This window comes from Sapajus apella, unplaced genomic scaffold (genome assembly GCF_009761245.1).
Source record: "Sapajus apella isolate SASKATOON/1434 unplaced genomic scaffold, GSC_monkey_1.0 scaffold65, whole genome shotgun sequence".
Lineage (NCBI taxonomy): Eukaryota > Metazoa > Chordata > Mammalia > Primates > Cebidae > Sapajus > Sapajus apella.
This window is the reverse complement of record NW_022437005.1, coordinates 10650330-10658124: the sequence shown is the minus strand read 5'-3', so window position 1 is coordinate 10658124 and position 7795 is coordinate 10650330. Positions and strand designations below refer to the sequence as shown.

The following is a 7795-nucleotide window of genomic DNA, read 5'->3' as shown; positions in this document are numbered from 1 at the left end:
AAAATGAGAAAATAACCTGAATGCAATATATGCAATATTTCATCTCATGCTTTAATAAGCCTATTAAATTGGAAAAAGAAACCAATAAATATTTTCTATATTTATAAACTCAAAACACATGCATCGGGGGATACCTCCCACACCGATGACATAGATGTACTGTGTTAACCCTGAACACTGTATGAACATAAAAGTAAAACCAGTTTGGGAAGTTCCAAGCATTTGAAACCAACTGTGGTCTGTAGCCTTTAACACACTCACAAAGAGCCTGACACACACGCATGCACACATCCCCCTCTGCTCACCCAAAGTCAAAACAGATGGGAAGTACCAGGGAAGAAGCAAAAGGAAAGACCTATGTACCACCAGCATCACTGCTGATTTTGTTTTGCTGTCTATTCCAGGTTCGCCCTTACTCCCAGAAAAACTAACAAGAGAGAGCACAACTGAAAAAAATACGTAATTGTTTAGAAACTGTCCCTGATTTTTATGCAAACGATATGCTTCAACAGCATTTCAGATACATTCATGTTGAAACCTGTCTGTTCTTTATGCGTTGCTCAAGCTGGTGATGCTCTGAGGGCGATGCTGTTGCCATTCCACTTCTGTTGGACTGCAAGCTGTTGGGACTGGTCTGAAGTTAGAAGATTTACAAGAGGAGACACACAATTTGCCGGAATGATCAAACCTACTGTCCATTGTTCATCTTTGGTTCTTAGATGCAGGATGAGCTGTATCTTCACGTTGGTGCCACTGACAGATGTTGGAACACCCTCAACTTTTGTCCCAACACTCAGCACTGAACCACACAATACATAATATGTATGGCAACGAAGACCTATTTCACAAATTAACCCCAAGCTTGCTTTTTTGCAATTGCCGTGCGAATAAGTATGAGTACAAGTATCTGCAGGCGAATTATACTAATCTAACCAGGGCATCAGGGCATCATCTGAGACAACCTTCTTATATTTCTTCCTTAGATCAGTGTAAATTTCTAATTTGAGCTACTTCCCAGTATTTGGTTGATAAACTAAGAAAAGTTTCTTTTCTTTAATTAAGATGACAGTTTTCTTGTTGTTCCTTATTTGCATGACAAGTAAAAGCCATCGTCTGGTCCTGTCAGCTCCACCCAAATCTTGGTGGCTTCCTCCCACGACATTACCCTCTCTACACTAATTGTGTATAATTCTATGTGGCCATAGGTTGAATATCCTGGAGTTAGGAATCTTTTAACATTAATTTTCCTCACCTTTTCATCTCCAGAACCAAGATTTAAGATTCCCATGTCATATCTTCCTTTTTTTAAAATTTTCTTTTGAGATGATGTCTCGCTTGGTCACCAGGCTGAAGTGCGGTGGCTTGATCTCGGCTCACTACAACCTCTGCCCCACAGGTTCAAGAGATTCTCCTGACTCAGCCTCCTGAGTAGCTGGGATTACAGGCATGTGCCACCACACGCAGCTAATTTTTGTATGTTTAGTAGAGACAGAGTTTCACCATGTTGACTAGGTTGGTCTTGATTTCTTTACTTTGTGATCTGCTTGCTTCGGCCTCCCAAAGTGCTGGGATTACAGGCATAAGCCACTGCGCCCGGCCTATAAATATATACACTGCAGTAAGTATGTCTGCAAAATACTGAAATAATGAATTCTGCTGATGCACCTCCATCTATTTAGGAATTTTCCTATGTTGTTATAATCTTTACAGAGAGTAAGAATTCCCGAGAGATCATCTACATTTATCAGTCTGACTCCTATCAGTCCTTGTTGAACACCTTTAAAAATTCTCCAGGATAGTCGAGGTGGTGATACCCCAGGAGAATTCACGTTTAAATGGATTTCATGACAACTTCTAAAGCACTTTTTCCATCCTTATTGTCAAACATGAACCTGCTCAGATCCCTAGATTCTGTTGCTCTTCTGTCACCATGTATAAGTGCCCCCAAGCTCTCAAGTCTTTTAACAACAATAGATGCAAATCTTAGTTCTCCTGCCAGTTCAGAAATCAGAAAGACATATTCAGGAGCAGTAACTTGGGTTGATCTATGAGTTTGTCCAAATTGTTGAGTTGCTCTGTCAGCACTCCAGGGTAATTCTAAAGTCATATGAACGCTGCACCTTTGATTTTTAGCTCTCCTGTCTGCTTCTAATGAAATACCCAACTACAGCTTCTGAGATGATAGCAATATTCTTATCTCCACCCATAAATCGTTGTTTTTCTGTGATGTTTAGTATTTTCACAGGAACATCATGTTCAGATCTTGACTCACAAGATATGCTTTCATGGGTGGATGCTGAAACTCTGGTATGCCCATACTATGAAATACTACTCAGCAATAAAAAGGAAAAAAGTATTGATACATGAAACAGCCTGAATGAACTGTCAGAAAGTTACTGAATGGAAAAGAAAAAGCAATTCTAAAGTATTCCGTATTGTATCATTTTATTTACTTAACGTTCTTGAAATGACAAAATTATAGAAATGGATGACAGATTGTGGCTGTGAAGGGTTGAAGGGGGACGAGGGATGGAAGGAAGTAGATGTGGCAATATAAAAAGGCCACGCTGGGGGGGGGCGGGGTCTCTGTGTGATGAAAATGTCTGGCATCCTGACTTCATCAATGTCAATATCCTCATGTAATATTGCACTATCATTTTGCAAGATGCTACTTTTAAGTGAAATTAAGTAAAGGATATACAGGATATCTGTGTATTATTTCTTATAATTGCATGTGAATCTATAATTATTTCAAAATAAAATTTAATGTGAAAATAATTAGAATGATTAAAATGAAAAAGATGGAAAATGCCAAGGAGTGGCAAAAATTTGGAATAATGGCATTCTTATGCAGCGCCAGAGAAAAGGTAATGTACCTTTCTCTAGTGTCAATTGACATTTCTCTAGGGTTAATTAACAAGGATATCACAGCTTGTTAAATGTTTGGCAGTGTCTATAAAGCTGAAATGCATAAACTAGCAATTTGCTTCTAGATGCACACCTGCCAGAGATGTGTTCACATGTGCCTAGAAGAGCCGTGCAGCCTTCTGTAAATATCCGAACATGGAAAACCCCCAATCCTCCATCATAGGAGAATGAATGAATTGCCAATGGTATATTTGCTCAGTGAATATGAGACAGCAAGAGAATGAACAATCAACATTCACATGAAACAAAAGGCATGAGTCATAGACATATTATTGGGCTAAAGAAGCCAAACACAAGAGAGCACTTCTGCATAGTCCTCTGTTCATAGAACTTGAAGATTAACAGTTGAAATTAATCACTGTGGAGAGAAGCAAGGATACCCCTCAGAGGGGGCTTGGAGCAGGTGATATCAATTTTTTTCTTTATCCCTGTGCTGTAAACTGAATGTATTCACTTTGTTCACATCAAGCTCACTCTGGATTTTGCACTTTCCTGTATACTTCTTACAGTCCACCAAAAATTAGAACCCCAAATGAGGTATGCATCAGGGAAAGCAGCATGATTGTGAGTTACTTTCTGGGGAGGAAAGTCAGGACACCCCACATTTTCCCACTGTTGAGTGTGGCTGCCTATGTGCAGGAGCATGGGAAGTGCTGGGAGAATTTGTCCCTCCAGCTTCACCAGGTTCTGCCCTTCCTCAGCCTCACTGCTTTGAGACTTTCCATCCTGGTGACCACCCCACTTGGAACTTGCACTGACCTCATGGCTGCTCTTTCTCTCATCATTCTAAACCTTTTAAAGTGATTTTTTTGAGGTCACGTGTGAACAATTCATTCACTCACCAAATGTGGGCTGAAGACCTGGGTATCTTGTGCCACACATTGTGCAAGGCTCAGATGGCAAGAAGATGAACAAGACCCAGTTCCTGCCTTTGCGACATGCAGAGCTGGTGAGAAACACACCACAGCTGCCACGTGTGGAAGGACGGAAGGCGGCACATGCGCTCTGGGTGTGAAGGCTGGTGTGAGTGCATGGAGAGGTCTGTGGATGAGTCATTGGAGAAGGTCTTGAGGATTGATGGGTGCTAGACAGGACCATTCCCACCCGGTGACCTATCCAGGTAGGAGTGGGCTGGAGGCCTCAGAAGAGGGAGTCCATGGCAGCAGGTTAAGGAAATAGACTGAAATAGCCTTCCATCCCTACTGTTTCACAACAAAGGCTCCCTCCTCCCTGGGAGGCTTGCTTCCTTCTGGTGTGTGTGTGTGGTTCCACATGGCCCCATTTATTTTTCTTTCACTCTCAAATGCCAGATGCAGCCTCCTCCCAGGGCTGCTGCTCAGTGAGCTTGTGATGGAAAAGGTTAGAGGCTTCCGGCTGAGAACAGCAACCAACCTTTTTGTGGAGGGCCACACTGTGGCCTCAGGGACCTTTCCTCCCAGCCTCTGCCTCCCAGGAGAATGGCTCCTTGAGGACCCTGGACCTTGCTTCAAAAGTCAGCTATATGCAGCATACTCCTGGGAGACCACACTCTGAGGCACCAGGGGCCAGGAGGAGACAGTGGTGAGGCAGTGGGTACCGAAAGCACTTGGCAAGGTTGCAAAGGCAGACTGACTTGACTTTATATTGCTTCTCAGTCCAATCACGAATGGCCAAGGGCTCTCCTACTGACATTCACTGTTTTTTTGTTCATTTGTAAGATGATGGCATGAAGGACTAGTAGTGGAGAACCATATTTGCTCAACCAGTGTGTTGATTACCATGGTTTTTCCTGCCCACCCCAGGCGAGGCCCTGTGCCCGGCGGGAATCCTGCCTCCTGGAGCTTTCTAATCCCTCCATCTTTTTATATCTGAGCTTCTGTTGCCAGGCCTAGTAGAGGCAATCTTATACTTGCCGGATTACAAACAGCTCCAGGCTACTGGGGAAACACTGGGAACCATATACAACTTTCCAGGTGTAAAAGAAGAAAAATATCCAACAGCATTTGTTAAAGCACAGTAAGGGAGACTTCGTTCAGGACTGTCCCGGCAGGCACAGGGATAATAGCAAAGGGTCTTGTAATGCGGGAGAGAGACTGGGCTCAACTTCAAAAACAGCACAGGTAAGTAGGAATTTATAGGGACCGGGGGAAGGGTCGGTGGATGGCCACTTCAGGGGCCTGGGGGATTCAGAATTCCTGTGGAAGGCAGGCCAGGGAGATCGCAAATCATGGGGGATGGTGGAGCATCGGGAGCCTGATCAGATGTCGCCGAGGGGAATGAGATATCAGGGACAGGGCGTCCTTGCTAAACTGACAAAGAAGGGATTGCTAAAACGGATGTCACCAGGAAGTGTACGGAGGAGGCTCCAAAGCCTGACTAAAATTTGGTCAAGTAGAGAATCTTTGTCACAGGTGGTCGTACAAACCAGGGACTCAAATCTGTTTGGTCACGTCACGCTATGATGAGACACACACCATGTGTGGACTTGGTGCTTTATAATCATGGCCACAAACTCCTGTACCCTGCATACCTTGAACTCAAATGAAATATGCATTACAATAGCATATTTAAAAGGTTGAGATAAAAACAAAAACAGATATTTTATTACTTTGTTTACCCTGATGGACCAACTTGAGAAAACTGCCTTGGAGTGTTCTTTTGGGTGTCCTAGGCACCCAGGCCAATTGGCTGGACCTGCAGGCCGCCTCGGCCAGAGACTGACCATGCTGCAGGCCTGGTGCAGATCTTATGCCTGGGGCTGGAGTTTATTTGGTTTCCTTCTTTCCATTTTTTGGTTCATTTCTTTTGTTTGTTTTCTATTCTAGGCAAGCTCTGAAATGAAACAACACCAGGCCAGTACTATATCCCCGGGAAATGTCGAAATGAAAAATGATGTCCTCTGACGCTTTTCTTTTCCAGGCAAAATAAGCTCCCTTATTGTGAAACGTCCCCACTTCCCCACCCTGTGACTTTTCACCCCTGCTCAGTATCTGAGTCCAGCTTCTCTTTGATGACCGTTCCCGTAAGGGACTATCCTGAGTCTGCTTTGGGCCTAGACTGCGATTAGAGAAAAATGGCCAAGTTCATAAACATGTTGCTTCTTTGTTTTCCTGCCCCCCGCCCCCCAATGCCTTCCATCTCTAGCAAGCAGGAGATGAGGTGAGGTGAGAAAGCCTACATATTAGCATTTTATTTTCTGCCGACATGTGGCTGATCGTGTGTTTTTTAGACCCAGTTATTAAACTGAAGTCATGGAGTACTGACACATGGGGCAAGCTTCGTGCAAGAGCTTTATCCCTCTGACTGTGCCAATGAGGGTGTATATTTATACTCATTCATATCACATTTATTTTCCTGAAACTCAAGGAAAATTAAAGTATCAGAAATCAAAACTTTCTTATGAACTGCACAGCCTATAATCTCCCAACTGGAGCAGAGGAGATTGTGAATTCTCAATCCAAGCCAGGCAGTGATCACTGGGTGTCTGGGCAGGGATGGTTCTAGAAGCTTGCAGCATCAAGCTGGTCTTGGAGGGCAACTCTATGCAAAGTTCTTTCAACATGGGAAAAAAACTATTGCATATACAAATTAACAACATTGTAAATTATTTTCTATCTTTATCCTGCCTTGTTTTTTTGAAATACTGAAAAACACAAAAAACACATAATCCCAGCCTACCCTCAGTGGGGAGCAGTTTATCAGGAGTGCATTTATTTTGCTTTTCCTGAAGTCTTCAGTGTCCTGGAATAAAAGATTGAAATTCTAACACTTCATTCAACAAGGAAACGCCCCTGATGAATTCCAGCAGCAGGGGCAAAGAGTCCCAGCCCGGGACAGGCAAGCCTAGGCCAGTGAGATAAAGAGAGTCTCACAGGATTTATTTTTGTTTCTCAGTGTACATAAAAGTTATGTTTGTATTATACTGTGGCCTACATGGTGTGCAGTCACATTTTTCTAAAACAACAATGTATATGTCTTAATTTAAAAATACATTATTGCTAAAAGAATATTGCTAACAATTATCTGGGCAGCGAGCAAGTCAGTCTTTGCTGGTGAGGGTCTTGCCTCAGTGTTGATGGCTGCTGACTCATCAGGGTGCAGCTGCTGAAGGTTGAGGTGGCTTCGACAATTTTTTGAAAGAAGGCAATGAGGTTTGCCACATCAATTGACTTTTTTCACAAAACATTTCTCTGTAGCATATGATGCGGTTTGATAACATTTTGATAGCATCTACCTAGAGCAGAACTTTTTACAAAACTAAAGTTAATCCTCTAAAACCCTGCCACTGCCTTATCAGCTAAGTTTATGGAATATTCTGAATCCTTTGTTGTCATTTCAGCAATGTTCACAGCATCTTCACCAGGAATCGTTTGCATCTCAAGAAACTGTTCTTTGCTCATTCCTAAAATGAAACTCCTCATCCATTCAAGTTTTATCATGAGAATGCAACAATCGAGTTACAGTTTCAGGATCCACCTTGAATTCTAGTTCTCTTGTTATTTCCCACACATCTGCAGTGACTTCCTCCACTGAAATCATGAACCCCTCAAAGTCATCCATGAAGGCTGAAATCAACTTCTTCCAATCTTCTGTGAATGTTAATATTTGATCTCCTCCCATGAGTCATGAATGCTCTGAATAGCATCTAGAATAATGAATCCTTTCTGGAAGAGCTGTAACTTACTTTGCCCAGATGCACCAAAAGAATCACTACCTATGGCAGCTATCTCCTTACAAAATATATTTCTTAAATAATAAGACTTGAAAGTTGAAGTAAGTTTTTGACTGCAAAATGGATTGTTACCAGGCATGAAAACAGTGGTAATCACGTTGTGCATCTCCATCAAAGCTCTTGGGTGACCAGGTACTCTGGTCTGTGGTCAGTAAC

The 7795-nt window shown here is 42.6% G+C and overlaps 1 pseudogene; it reads right to left on the bottom strand.

The window, feature by feature from the left end:
• Window positions 1–500: 500 nt before the first annotated feature.
• LOC116530199 lies at window positions 501–3692 on the bottom strand (annotated as a pseudogene).
• Window positions 3693–7795: the final 4103 nt, after the last annotated feature.